At 41.9% G+C, this 15,937-nt stretch overlaps 1 long non-coding RNA gene across 1 annotated transcript in view; it reads right to left on the bottom strand.

The window, feature by feature from the left end:
- LOC124720094 overlaps positions 1-12,787 on the bottom strand; it is a 28,233-nt gene extending 15,446 nt beyond the window's left edge. The window contains exons 1-3 of the long non-coding RNA XR_007006061.1: positions 12,578-12,787; positions 10,083-10,248; positions 8,589-8,676 (exon numbers count right to left, since the gene is read on the bottom strand). This is a non-coding gene — a long non-coding RNA (uncharacterized LOC124720094). The remainder of the gene's footprint in view (positions 1-8,588; positions 8,677-10,082; positions 10,249-12,577) is intronic.
- Positions 12,788-15,937: the final 3,150 nt, after the last annotated feature.

The raw sequence follows: 15,937 nt of genomic DNA, 5'->3' as shown, positions 1-15,937 counted from the left end.
TGTGTGTGTGTGTGTGTGTGTGTGTGTGTGTGTGTGTGTGAAGGCAGGTGGAGTCATCTGAGTACTATGTAGGAGGGAAAATCAGTTCAGGGCCAAACTGTCTTTTGGAATAAACAACAATAACAAATTCCACTTTTATGTCAGTTGAGCTCCGTGGCAGTATTTCAGTGGCCTCCTGCCTTGTCACTGCTTTTGTGACTTCAACAGCCTTCAGCCCGAGATATGAATATTGCAGTTCTGTGACGCACACACATAACATTTTAATGCTTACTTTCACATGCTTTGCACTAGCATATGTTACAAAGGTACTTCTCACTGTCTTTCCTTCCTTTGAGTTCCACTTACAGTGTGCATCACTGTACTTCTCTGAAGTCTCGTTTCCGTCACTGGGGATCATTCATAGTGAAATCAATCTACACTACTTGACAGAAATAGAACAGTTTATATACATTTTAGCAGCATTTGTGTGAAGTGCGGCACATTTACCCATCATGTTTTGGCTAGAGTGAGAGGAAAATTAGCTGATGTGGGGTATAAAACCCAAGACTTTCAGACAATAGTTTAGAAGTGCAAAAATTTTCTTGCACTGGTGTCAAATGCATGCCCTGTGCTCACAAGGATGATACACCAACTTTGTATATTATTTATATGTGTGAGTTGAGGTGGTTGAGAATTTTATTATTTATGAATTGAGTAAAACTGGCCAGTCAAGAGTTTCTTTTTCTTTTTTTTTTATTAAGCCAAGACAACTCTGTGTTTCGAAATGTAGCCTCGAAATTTACTGCAAACAGTTGGCATCCTTAAGGATATGTTTGCAATTCAGATATATTAGCATGTGATATTTGTAGTTATAGGTACATGACATACTTATGGTTAATATAAATAGCAATTTCAGAACATTTCATCTATCATTATCCATTGCATTGTATAAAGAATTGATGAGTTGTTATGTGTGACACATCATGTGTGGAGACACAGAAAAACAGAGTTTACAATTTGTAGCCACAAATACTTAAACAATATAAACATTTCAGTGAATTTTCTGTAAGTGAGTCATAATAAATAAAATTTCTTCCCAGACAGTTAAAGAAACAAATTTTTGCCTCTCTTGGCATATTTGTACAAATGAGTGAGGTCTTTATACTAGTTGTAAGCATCCTATTGTTGAGCAGGTGCAGTTGTGAGTAGCACGAGAAGAATCTAACTTAAATAATAGTAAAATGAGCAATGTGTGTGCTGCTGATTAACATTTCAGTCTGTACTGTAGGCACTTCACATTATCATCATTTCTTCTGAATTCTCTCAACTTAAGTGAGCACAAAAGATGTTTCCAATCTCTGATATCGAGAGCTTTTACGTGTACTTTTTCTGCACTATTGGATATAAGAGTACAGCTTAAATATATAGAAGAGTAAAAATGTATCAGGGAGCAGACTGGCAGGGTGGACATAATTACAAATGTAATGGGAACGTATCGGAGGCGGGCAGGACATGTAGCCGAGGGAATTAATGGTTGACTGAACAAGGAAGGTTTTCTTGCATTCAAAGACACATGGTGAAAATATGGACGTGAAGACTTATTGTGGGACTTCTATTCAAAAACAAATACCTCTTCATGGGTTATCCAATCTACACATCTGATCTAGAGCATTCTCCTGTACCACCACATTTATACAACTACCGTTCTCCTCCTGCATATGCTATTTGTTGTCCATATCCGGTTACACTCCAGACAAATACTTTCAAAAACAGACTTTCCAGTATTCAAATTTATAATTATGCTATGTAAACATCTCCCTTTTTTTCAGAAAAGCTTTTTACTATACTGCTGCACTGCAGTTTTCATCCTCTCTAGTTTGGCCATTGTCAGATATGTTGCTGCTAAAACAGCAAAATTCATCCAATACTAGTAGTGTGCCATTTCCCACTCTTAATTTCTTGTGCATTATCTGCTGTAATTCGACTACATCCCTTTACCTTGTTTTACATTTTCCAGTGGTTTCTGTTTACTTGCATCCAGAGTCCTACAGGGCATGCTGAGTGATTCAGCTAAACCCTCCACCTCAGTACTTCTGAAGCCACTATCCATAACTACATTAATTCAAATGATGCAATGTGTTTACTGTTACCTGTCACTGTTTGATTTATTTCCTTCATGTGTTTCAAAGATTTAAACAACCATTATCAGGTGGATTATATGCATTAATATGATGTGCATATTGTGTTACTGTCTATAGGGAAAGAAAGCACTATTTGGAACATGGCTCTGTGGAGATCTCTGACTAATACCTGAATGTAAATATAAATGTACAAATAAAACAGTTACAACAGAATACCTCTGGTCCCCACAGGCTAGTTTCTGTATCATAATACATGATAATAAACTGACATACTTTGTAAACAAATATGATGTTTGGAAACTGATAGATACAAAGAACATACAGCAGAAACACTATTTCAAAATACTAAGCATATACAGTAAAACAGACCATTATGTCTGAGTAAGTCTTGAAGTATTGTGCATATCTGTGGTTGAGCACATGAATAGGTATTTAGTATTTAAAATGGTACAGTACATGACTCTTCTTTTAAGTATACATAACTCATACTTTGTATTCATTTGAGAGTTCAGTTGACCTGTCGAAAACATGAAACATTATAATTATATCGCTAAAAGTGGTATAATTATACATAAATAACAATTTGGTTTGGGATTCAGAGATAGAGGATGAAAGAAGTGACAGAAAAAGAGCGGAATATTGGTTATCCCAGAGCTATGGGTTTGCTAGGTTCCATCTGTAGCATGTTATAAAAAATTAGGTTGACAAGGATCCAAACTGTATTGTCATTTTAAGTTGATCTAATGAGTACTGGGAGTATGCTAGTCAAACTTGCATTTGGAAAATATTAATGAAACACAAATTATGAAATTTATGGTAAATATGAAGCAGAGAAAAAGGTAATGTATGTGTGTATGAGAGAGAGAGAGAGAGAGAGAGAGAGAGAGAGAGGACATGTGCATTTCAAATCTAATGGTGCAGGCTGGTGTTAAAACCAGAGGTGACAAACGTATGTTGTCAATTAGGATGGACTCAGCCGGTTTTCTTTGATATTTGTATATCTGCAGTGGTTCAAGGATGCCTAATTTTCTTCCCAATTGTGTTGTGTGTGACAAAATATATTTTATTGCCTTTACGTATCACAATATTGGCAATCTGATATGAAATACTATCCACAAATGGTACTGTACGGAAGATCTTATTTTATGTTTGTTTTGTGGGCTGTAATTCTTTTGCAACCATTTGAGTTTTTGAGGGAGTATACTATGGAGGTGTTCTTTTATCATTTCAATTTGTTGTTTACATTTATCTTCAGAGTGTTGTAGTTGGGTTGCTGTTCCTGTTGACAACATACCAGAATGGTTCCATTTTTGGGCTGTGGGATGACAAAAGAAGTTGTGGATGGCAGAGTTGTTGTAGACTTCCAATAAATTTCAATATCAAGTCTATTACTCCTTATTCTAATGGCCAGGTTTAATAAGTTTACAATGTCGCCTACTTGGTTCTCAACTGTGAACTTTATACTTTTATTTGGAAAGCTGAACAATTAGGTAACTCAGTGCTAGTTAATTGTGATGTATATGATACAGATTGAAGGTATTACATTTTAGTTATTTTATTTACATATTTGGATTTATGTTCAGGTCTTAGTCAGTGACCTCTGCACAGCCATGTACTAAATAGTGATTTGTTTCTTTCCACACAATGCCTCAAGCTACCCTAAAATCTTAACATAACACACACCTTTTAATGTAAATAAATCCACGTGATGACAAATATTTGTCTGGACTGTAGCCTTATATGCAAGTGAATCATGAACAATAAACAGTATAGACAACAGGAGAATAGAAGCTGTTTAAATGTAGCACTGCAGAAGAATGCTAAAGATCAGATGAGCCGACTGAACCAGCAATTAAGAGGAATTGTTTTTGAACTATGTCCCACGTGTACACTCTATCGTTTTATTTTACCACTTTCCTGTCTGTGATTAGTTTTGCGAACTGCGACCAACAGCGATGCCTCATTCCACATCAATAATGCGGCGGATCCCAAAATTAATCACAAAGACTGGAATATCAACTAATAAAATAAAAACATTGTAGTATGGCCATGGCACTTCTATGCTGTCAAACAGCTTATCACTTGCTGACCCTCAAAGTTCTCCAATGAAAATAATGGAGAAGATCATGATCGATAAAGAGGTATATATTCTGGGAGGATAGAAATTTACAGCACCCCCTGCCTAAAAGTACAGTAACGTTAACAGGAAACATCATGAGGTTTAAAGTAACAGTTAATTGGGCACTGGAGGGATGTGTTGGCAGTAAAAATCTTTGAGAGAGACAAAGCCTTCAGTACTGTAGGTAGATTCAAATGGATGTAGGTTGCGGTAGTTATTTGGAGACGATGAAGCATGACTGACTAGATTGGAGATATGTATGAAATCAGTCTTGAGTGATGACCACAACAATATTTAAGCAGCAGTAATGTTCGTACGAAAAGCAATCAAACTGATCAAAGGCGAGAAACACTCGCATGCTGGCTGACCCTCTGTTATTTTCCATTTCTCAACATCAGTGAAGATTCCAACTGCAGCCTTTGGTCCACCAAATTTGTGTATGTCTATTCTGCCTGAAAATTTCAACAACTGTTACATTCCTTCAAATAATAAGAAATTATACAGAATTCATAAACGCATAAAGCCACTGAGAAAGTAACAGAGTCTAGAATGAGTTTTGTATTTGTTTAGCTTAAATAGTTTTGTCAAGTTACAGCAGAGTATGGGAGCTGATCTGGAGAAAATAAAGGCAGTAACAGCACACTCTAATGTGGAAGTTTGATGCACCACGACCGGCCATGAGGTAACACAGCTGTCAGCCATGTAATCAGGGTGCCATGAGAACTGCTTTTGATTGGAACAATGTCTCACATGTATGCCGTTCCTGTCACTCCAATTTGCAGATGTGGATAGGCTGATTATCACCTGCATCTGAATAGTGTGGGTAGGGAGAGATACTAGATGAGCACCTTCCAGGAAGTGTAAGGCAGCATCTTTTGGTTAGAGTCAGACTACAGACAGAAAGCTTTGATACGAATCAGAACTGCACAGAACCATAAAATATGGAATATTTTCCACAAAATTTAAATTAGTTTGTTTCGTCAGAACATTAGGATGTTGAATGAAGAGGTAGATGAGCTTCTTTTATGTCAGGAAAGTATGTGAAATTCTAATGTGCGTTTTGTGCCTCTCAGCACCATGTACTCTGAGTGATGGAGAAATACGATATAAGGGATTACAGGCTAGCTAGCGTCATGTATGTCTACAGGGAAATACAGAAGCGTCCGATTCCACCCGTCTGCTTTGACCCATAGTGTCACAAATATGGCGGAAACGACCATACACTACGACTCCAATATGGCGCCTATGACGTCATTACGCAAACGTGAGCACAAACACAAAAATATATTGAAAAACCAACACACACACATTCCACAAAAAACCTAATGAAACTAACGTGACAAGCATGGGAAATTGGGGGGTTTCTGGGTGGGGACAAGGTAAATATAAACAAATTTAGACACACACCACCATACCAAACCAAACAAAACGACGAATAAAACCGAAAACACGAAACTCCCCAAATTCCACTAAACAATATCCTCCTGGAATCGGACACTTCCCTTTACCTATATAGCTCAACAGCAACTCCCGATAGTGGAACTCCCACAGCCACAACCACACATTGGAATCGAACACTTCCCTTAACCTATATAGGTGAACAGACACTACCGATACCAAATCATAAAACCCAAAACTACAACCACGTCCACAATCATCACTGCCTCAAAAACAACAACAACAAACCAACAAAATTGGAATCAAACACTTCCCTTGATCTGTTATCCTTATGAAACCACATACAGCCTTCCCTGGTCCAAGATGCAGGTACTTTGGTAAGCCTCAGTTCTTGACGACATACTGAACACTTCACAACTTCATCCAAAAATCCGACAAAATTCTATTAGAGACAGCGCACTGTCCCCCTTCGTCGCCGACAACCAAAAACTGTTGACCTTGTCAGTCATATCCATACCTACCGAAGACATAAAAAAAGCAATTTACCAAAATTCACACACAACGAACAGAAAATAACTACAATAATGTCAAAATAACAAAACTAAAATCGTTAACTCAAAGAAAAATATTCCACTGAAAGCACAGTCCTGATACCACACACGAGCAATGCTATCACGCAAATGAACCCCATAAGCCACGTAACACGCTACCCACAAACACACCACCATAGAGAACCGCCGACCACAACAATATGCCAGCTATAAACACGCCAAACTAAACCAAAAACATCACCAAACCCACCACCAGGGAGCACCACCGATCACATCAAAACGACACCTACACACATGCCACTCTCACAAACTAAATTCCACGCCATTGTGACGTCACACACCACAACAGCCTTATGTCACAGGTCAAAGCCAATGGGTGGGATTGGATGTTTCGCTCGACCCGTCTACAGTTTACTTGGAAAAAGGAGGAGTTTTAACACAAAAGCAAAAATATAGAAGCAAGAAGTTTTTGTGTAGATCACAATGTAAAAGCATATGCTTTTCAGTTGTTACTACAGAATCACTTCTAATTATAACACGCCTCAGGGGTCTAGGAGACTTAAGTGGTTTAGGAGAAATCTAGAGGAATTATTGAGCTTTCTGTCAAGAAAGGTGAATCAGTCATTAGTTTGCGAGTATTTTAATGCGCCTTTCTTAGAAGATTCTGGCAGGTAAAAAGTGCTAGAACCATTATTTGGGTGTTTGAACCTGATTTTGGTAGTGTAGTTTGCAACTTGTGACCAGGGAGACAGTAGGACCCCAAATCGAAACATTTACTGACACAGCTCAGGCTGAACAAGTGATGTGCAACAAATTGTTAATGGAAAAGGGAAATTATTTGAAGCCCTTGATAGTATAAGTTATTATTCAACAGAACTACTGGGTTTTAATGAGAGTCTAAAATATCCTGACAAATTAATAATGCAGACATCTTTAGCGTGTTTCGGCAGACTAATGCATTATGGAATGACTGCATGCTTAAGAATATAGCAAAGAGGTGAACAATTCATGCATCAATTAGCTACTGAATTTACACCACGTTTCTCATTTTTTTTAAGTATTGCAAACATTTCTATAGCTGTCAAAGTTTCACAATCAGTAATTTTCACGGTTATCCGTATGGGGCTGGATGAAATTATTTTATACTTTTTGCCCCATTTAAAAAATACAGTACAATGAAAATTCATCTTTATTTAAATAGTTAGTGAAGCTAGTTTTCACGCCACGGCATACACCAGCTTCTTTTACTGGAATACTCAAGTATCTTTTAATGGTCAATTTATGATCACCAGGCTGGTTCTCCAGAACATTTAACATCCTATTATATAAACCATAAAATCGTAAGTACAGTATTCCTATAGTATTTCAGGCAGTTGTGATTGAGCAGCAAATGATAGTATGAATACAATGTGCAAGATACTGAAGATACAGCACAAATTTTTCCACGCTACCGTCTCCTACGGGCGTACTTGAAAACATCTTCCTCTCAGCAATGGCCTTGTGTACCATTAGAGGTTTACAATGGCAGAAACAGGTTCCTGCAGTGCTGGTTTAAGTATCAAAAACCCATTAGTTCCTTTGGTTTAAAATGGCTCTGGAATAAAACGATTTGATTAATCAGTGAAACTATAATTGGCTGATTTCATTATGTCTGCTGTGTATTAAAGGTGAAGAAAATTCGTAACTGTCCATTACAGTTATATTTGGAAAAGGACAAGATATCCATCTGCAAAACTTCAGAAATATTACTGTTAATGACAACACAGAAAGTGCACATACTGGAGCAATACACATGACACCTCATCTGTGGCGTTCCACTTACTGAATTGCTCTAAAGCAATTTAATTTTTATTTTAAATACTTAACATCTCTTATTAACATCCGTTCTTTGGTGTGTGATTTCCATTAAGTTTAATGCATAGCAATATTTTACACACAAGTTAAAGCTCTATTTGAACTTGACATCATTTACAACAACAGCATCTCACACAAACAGTTGTAAAATAACGAGAAATTAAGAACTCAACTATACTCTTCAGATTATATTTGCTTTCCTTTTAAATTTGACTCGTTTCATTTTAATTCGTCACTTCCCGTGGTGTTACACCGAACAGAAATAAACAAATGACAAAGGCATGCTTCAGGAATGGCACACTACAAGTTGAAACGAGATTCTGTTTTGTTGTCTCCGTTACTTGTGACATTGTTTCCTATGTTTCCAACAAGTATGCACCAGTAAAAGCACCTACACTGTACGTTAAGAATTTAACCTCAACATTCAGCAGCTAGTTACGTCACAAGCTGTACAAGTTAAAATACTGCAAGTCTTTCCTACATGATACAGTAGGCAGGGAAACTAACATTTTCTAATCTACGTTTAAGTGTGAAAACTGCACTTACTCAACACAATGCTGTTTGCTCTGCAGATGTTCATCAGCCATATTCTTCTTATTGCTGCTTCCCTCTCTTCTTGGCTTCGAAAGTACACCTAAAAGCACAGCATTGTTGATTTATTCAAGACAAAAATACACAGTATTTTCTATTTTAAACGAACATGTCACGAACTGAAGTCAGATGTAAGCTGTGTGGATTCAATGACAGCCAGGCAATATGCAAGCGTCTGATTCCACCCGTCTGCTTTGACTCATGACGTCACCAATATGGTGGAAACTACCATTCACAACAACTCCCATATCGTGCATATGACATCATTATGTAAACATGACAACAAACATGAAAATAGATCGAAAAACCATCACACACATCTTCCTCCAAAAATATAATTAACTAACAGGACAAGCGTGGGAAATTGGGGTGTTTCTGAGTGGGAGCAAACTAAATATAAACACACAGTACTGTACCACATGACACAAAACAACAAAATAAAATGAGCCCGCAACCTTCCCAAATTCCACTAGACACTATATCCTCTGCAATCCATCACTTCGCTTGACCTATATAGCTCAACAGCAACTCACGATACCAAATCACCAATACCAACAACCAACTCACAAATACCCCATCAACAAAACCACCGAAAAGAAAAACAACTTACCACAAAAAAGTTCTGGCACTGCACTCTAGGTCAGACACCACAATCACACCCAGCCCCACGCCCCTCCCCCCCCCCTCCCCCGCAACACACAAACAAACAAACACAACCAAAAAAAATCCAAACCCACCCACAACTCCCCCCCCCCAAAAAAAATCAAAGACCTATAAACAGATAAAAACTAAAAAAATCTCAATCACACACTACGACTCAACAAGTGCAACAAAAGAGATCCTCCACAAGAAAGTCACAAAACACAAAACAACCCCCCCCCACCCACCTACCTCCCTCCAAAAAACCTTGCCAACAACCAACCCCCCCGATCCGCAGCCACCACCCACCACACACCACCACCCTAACTAACAACCTTTGGCCTATGCATCCTACTAACTGCCCTTAAAAAAAAACCTAAAAATACAATAGCCCTCAGGGAAGCTCTTCCACCAACAGTACTCATCTAAATGAGACCGAAGGTTAAAAGAGAGCCTCTTCTCCCTCCCAATAACTGACTTAATGCCCCCCCCCCCCCCAAAATCCCTCTATGGTACTTGCACAGGCCCCGGTCTCATAATTTTTAATCTCAAGCCTATGATTGCCTACTGAATGATTGTATCCCCACTCACCCAACCTCTACCACCACCCCAGGCCCACCCAACTTACCCCTGTACTTAACATACCCCGAACACACTTCACGACAAAATGAAAACCAATCAATCACAGTCCTCTCACCCACACCAATCCAATGCACACAGAAACTGTGAGAGGATCAATAACAAAAATAATAAGTCATTAACACAATTTCTCGCATGCCCAACCTAGACTTATTGAACCAGGAATCTCACCTTGTAGAGCACCATAGGTTATCGCTACGGCACCTCCACATGTAGCTATCCATGGTCCAAAACACCGGAACTTTCATCAATCGCATTTCCTCCCGACAGACCCTTCACCCCTTCAGTCAACAGCCAAAAGCTGGAGACACTTGAGGGACAAGGCACTGTCTCCCATCTGCGCACACAAACATGTACTGTTCAATTTGTCAGTGATACGCATACCTAACAAAGGCATTAACAAAGTAATTAAAAAAAATTCACACACGACGAACAGCACACAACACTACAATAACTTAGACACAACAAAAACTAAATTGTTAACTCACTGAAAACTATTCCTGTAAACGCACGGTCAACAGCAATACAGAACGCATCGAGGACTAACACGCAACTGAACCCAACACACCACATCAAAACACCACCTATAAACACACTAAACTCCGCACCGTCCTGACGTCACACACCACAACAGGGTGGAATCTGACACTTACGTTGACCCGTTAAATATAAGTTTGTTCTGTCAAAACATTAGGATGCTGAATAAAGAAGTAGATGTGCTTTTACATGTCTAGGAGTGTGAGATTCTGATGTGTGATGCTTTGTGCCTCTCACAACACCATGTGCTCACAGTGAACGAGACGTTAAATATAATGGATTACATACATTGTGTACGTGTACAGTTAACTTTAAAACAGGAGGAGTTGCAATACAAAAGCAAAAGTATAGAAACATGCAATTTTTGTGTAGACTGCAATGTAAAAGCATGTGCTTGTCAGTTATTACTGCAGAAAAAACACATCTAATTATAACACTCTTCAGAGGTCTACGAGACTCTCCGTGATTTAGAAGAAATCTAGATGCATCACTGAGCTCTCTGTCAAATAAGATGAATCAGTTGGTAGTTCATGAGGATTTGAATGCACATTTCTTAGATGACAATGAGAGGTAAAAAGTACTAGAATCAATTAAGTCCATGATATTTCCAGAAATATGCATATTGTGATGAATTAATAATGCAGATATATTTTACGTATATCTGCACAGTAACGTATTATGGAAAAATTGCATTTTAAACTTTAATAGCAATGAGGTGAACCATTCGTGCATCAATTGTCTACTGAATGTGCACCATGTTTCTTGTTTTAAGTTTTACAAGCATTCCTGTAGCTATTAAGGATTGACCATCAGTCATTATTGTGGCTATCTGTATGGGGATGGGTGAAAATACTTTTATTACTTTTATACCTTATGTCCCATTTAAAAATTACAGTACAATAAGAACGGATTTTTGTTTAAATAGTCACTGAAGCTAGACCTGCCACCCCCCACCCACCCCCCAGCCCTAGTATATGACAGGTAATGCAGCTCACATCTCTGGTTACAATACCCGGCTGGTGGGTCAGTACGTTTAACATCTATCAATTAAACCATAAAATCGTAATTGTTCATATAGTATTTTGGGCAGTTGACATTCAGCAGCAAAATATAATATGAACAGGATGTGAAAGTTAATGAAGCTATAAGACTAATTTTTCTATGCTACCTCCCTCCTAGAGGCATATTTCAAAAACATCTTCCTCTCTGCAATGACCTTGCGTACCAGTAGCTGTTCACATTGATAAAAAGAGGTTGACGCAGTGGTTTAGGTATCACAAATCCATCTGTTCCTTAGTTTCAAATGGCTTTGCAATGAAACTATTAGATTTATCAGTGAAATTGTAATTGGCTGATCTCATTACGTCTGCCGTGTATTAAAGGTGCAAAAAATTTCGTAACATCCATTACAATTATCTTTAGAAATGAAAAAGATGTTCGTCTGCAAAACAACAAAACTTTAGAAATATTACTGATAATAACAACACACCATCTCCACACGTTCGAGTAATACACAATGATACATTCTTATCTCTGGCATTCCACGTACAGAATTTCTCGAAAGCAATTTAATTTTTAATTTAAAAACTTAGTAACTCCTCTTAAGTAACTTTCATTCATTCCTTGGTAGGACCTAGGTAATTTGCGTTATGTTTAATGTGTAGCAATATTTTACACACATATTTAAGCTCTATTTGCACTCTAGATCGTTTACAGCAGTAATCTCTTACACAAATAGTTGTAAAATAACGATTAAGTAAGAAATCAATATGCTCTTATTCCGTTTGCTTTCTATTTACGTTTGTCTTGTTTCGTTTCAATTCGTCGCTTCCCGTGATGATGCACTCAACACAAGTAAAAAAATTAGAAAAAGATGCTTCAGGATTTGCACACCACAAATTGAAATGAGACTCTGTCTTGGGTCTCGGTTAATTGTGACATTTTTCTGTATGTTTCCAACATCTGTGAAAGCACCGATACTGTGTGTCTGAACTTAACCTCAACATTTTGCTACTAGTTACGTCATGAACTTTAACAAGTTAAAATACTGCAGGTCTCTGCTACGTGATGTACTCGACGGGAATTCTTAAATTTTCTAATCTACGTCAATGCGTGAAAATTGCACTTACTTCACGCAATGCAGCTGCCTTTGTGTTCTGCTAGTTTGCTCTGCAGATGTTCATCAGCCATATACTTCTTCTTACTGCATCCTTCTCTTCTTGACTTCGAAAGTACAGCTAAACGCACAGCATTGTTGGTTTATTCAGCACGAAAACACACAATACTGACTACTTTAAACGAATATGTCACTAATTGCACTCACATGCAAGCGGTGCGGATGGAATTACCATACTTCAACGTGCATTGCAGTGACTCGACCTGCCATAGTGCCATCTGTCTGCGGCGTTTGGTAATGCCGCTGGCAGCTGCTGCCCTCTCGCACCACTCCGTTACACCACAGTCTAATATAACAGTCGCGACACTCACTGCTGTATCCAACTCAAGATGTACGCCACCTACTCCAACAACCAGGCCCATTTCACCTTCTCCCGCCTCGACACCCTCGTCTAAATCCCTATCATGGCGCGACAGCAACGTATCCTTTTCAACAACATCCGCTCCCTGCCCGCCAACAGGAACCTCTTCCTGCACACCCTTGTCACCCACCGCGTGGATGCCTTCCTCCTTAATGAAACCTTCCTCCAACCCCACCACACCATTCACACTTCGCCCTACCTCCTCCACCGCTCCGATAATCCCCTCCCAATTGCGCGTGGCGGAGTTGCCATTGGTCACCACCGCCAGATCCCCGTTCAGCTCCAACCTCTCCTTCCCGACCCCACCGAACACCTGATCCTTAGTCTCTTCTTCCCCGGCCTTACCGTTACCTGCGCCACCATCTATGTCCGCCCCAACGCTCCTATTCCCTTCGACTTCCTCTCCCACGTCGATCATACCTTTTCCTCCTACGTGATCGCCGCCGACCTCAACATCCATAGTCGTTCCGCTGCCCAGTTACGGCGATGGCATCGGTTCCTCTCCACCCTTCACGGTGACCTCGTCCCCATCCCCCGGCATACCCGTCCTGAATCCAACTCCACTCCTGATGTTATCCTCTCCTCCCCCAACCTCCTTGGCCGCATAACGGTGGATGTCCTGGAGCCTATTGGTAGCGACCATCTCCCTGTCCTCCTCACCGTTTCAGACGGTCGTCGCCCTCACCCCGACCCTCGTACTGACCCTCCCCCTAAGTATGTCCACGACTATTCCCGAGCCGACTGGAATGCCTACCGGGATACCCTTTCCACCCAGGTCGATAGCCACCCTCTCACCTACCGCCACCCTGACGATGTCACCCATGCCGCCTCCTTTCTCCAGCAGACCTTGTCTGAGGCCGTGGAGGCCCACGTTCCTACTGTCGCCATCCACCCCCACCGTCCTACCTTACCCCCACAGGCCGTTCTCCTCCTCCGTGAATCCCGTCGTCTCTACCGTGCCTTCCTCCGCACGCGTGACCCGGACATACTACGACGCCACCGGCAACTCCAGCGACACGTTCGTAATTTGCTCGCGGCTAAGAAACGCCGGGACTGGCGACAGACATGCACCCGTTTAAATGCAACCCTACCAATCAACTCGTCCAAGTTCTGGACGGCCTTCTGTCGCCTTACCGGAACTAAACCCTCCCCCTACTATCCTCTTCTCCACGATGATCACCCCTTCCCTGACACCCTTAGTAAGGCCAATCACTTTGCCTCCTACCTCTCCGATGTCTTCTCCATCCCCGACGATCCCCAGTTCGATTACTCCCTCTTCCCGGATATCTGCGATCGAACTGACACCTCTGTCCCTCCCCTCGCTCCTGGTTTCCAGTACTTGGACAACATTACACACACGGAACTCAATGCCCCTATCACTACACAGGATCTCATTGTTACCCTCGCACCAAACGCAACACCGCTCCTGGTCACGATCGTGTCACCTACCATCACCTTCGTGAAGCTCCTGTCTCTTTCCTCTCCACCCTGGCCAGGCTCTACAATGTAGTCCTGTCCACCGGTTACTACCCCAACCTGTGGAAAACCTCCCGTATCCTCATGTTCCTTAAACCTGGCAAACCGCTGTCCGCCGTCTCCTCCTACCGTCCCATCAGCCTTACCTCGGTCTTCAGCAAGGTCCTGGAATCTATCCTCACCCGTCGCATCCACCAGCATCTCCGCCAGCACCGCCTCCTTCCCGTCACCCAGTGTGGCTTTCGGCCGTCCTTCTCTTCCGACGACCTTCTCCTTCACCTCATTCATCTCCTTTCCGAACAGCTTAATTCCCGCCGCTCCGCAATCTTCCTCTCCCTGGACCTCGAACGTGCATATGACCGCGTATGGCATTCCGGTCTCCTCTTCAAGCTCCAAACCTTCGCCCTTCCCATTAACTACGTCCGTCTGATCGGCTCCTTTCTCTCCCGCCGTCCTTCCTATGTCACCATCCATAACACCGATTCCTACACCTTTTTCCCCTCCGCCGGTGTGCCCCAAGGCGCCGTACTCTCCCCCCTTCTGTACCTGTTGTACACGGCGGACATGCCGCCGCCGTCACCCCCCGTCCACCTTCTCCAGTTTGCCGATGACACCGCCTTCCTTGCCCTTGCCCCCACCCTACAGCGCTCCCAACGCCTTCTCCAATCCCATCTTGACCGGTTCACCGCTTGGTGCAACCAGTGGTTGCTCAAGGTCAATCCTTCCAAAACCCAGGCGATCATTGTAGGCAAAACCACCCCTTCCTTCCGCCTCCTTGATTTCTATCTCACCGTCTATGGCCATCCCATCGCCCTCACTCCCACCCTTAAATACCTTGGCGTCACCCTCGATCGTCGCCTCTCCTGGACTCCCCATCTCCAGACAATCCAAGCCAAGGCACGTTCCCACCTCCGTCTCCTCAAGCTCCTTTCCGGCCGTACGTGGGGTCTGGACCCCTCCACCATCCTCCACACCTATAAATCCCTCATCCGCCCTATCCTTTGTTATGCCCATCCAGCATGGATCTCCGCTCCCCCTACCTTTTATAAATCCCTCCAAATCCTTGAACGCCATGCTCTCCGCCTCGCCTATCGCATCCGTCTCCCCTCCCCCATGCGGATCCTGTATGATCTCATCCCCTTCCCCCACCTCCTCCTTTTCCTTGAAAGGATACGGATCCTGTACACCTCCCGCAAACTCGATCCTCCTCACCCGCTCGTCTCCCCGATCCTCTCCCACCCCCGCCCGCTGCCGCGCCTGTATTCGCACGTCCCACCCGGTCTCCACCTCTCCACCCTCCTTACCCTCTCCCAAGGTGGCTTCCGCCAGCTCCCCCTCCCTGGTGATGCCCTCCTCCCTTCCATCTACCCCTCCTACCAACTTTGATCCTCCCGCCCTCCTCCTGTACTTATTCCTCCGTGCACCCTCCCTCCCTCCTCTCCCTTTTCCCTCCCTCCTCCTTTTCTCCCCCCCTCC

Source organism: Schistocerca piceifrons, chromosome 11, assembly GCF_021461385.2.
Source record: "Schistocerca piceifrons isolate TAMUIC-IGC-003096 chromosome 11, iqSchPice1.1, whole genome shotgun sequence".
NCBI lineage: Eukaryota > Metazoa > Arthropoda > Insecta > Orthoptera > Acrididae > Schistocerca > Schistocerca piceifrons.
The sequence above is the reverse complement of the archived record's forward strand: the minus strand, read 5'-3'. Positions and strand labels throughout refer to the sequence as shown.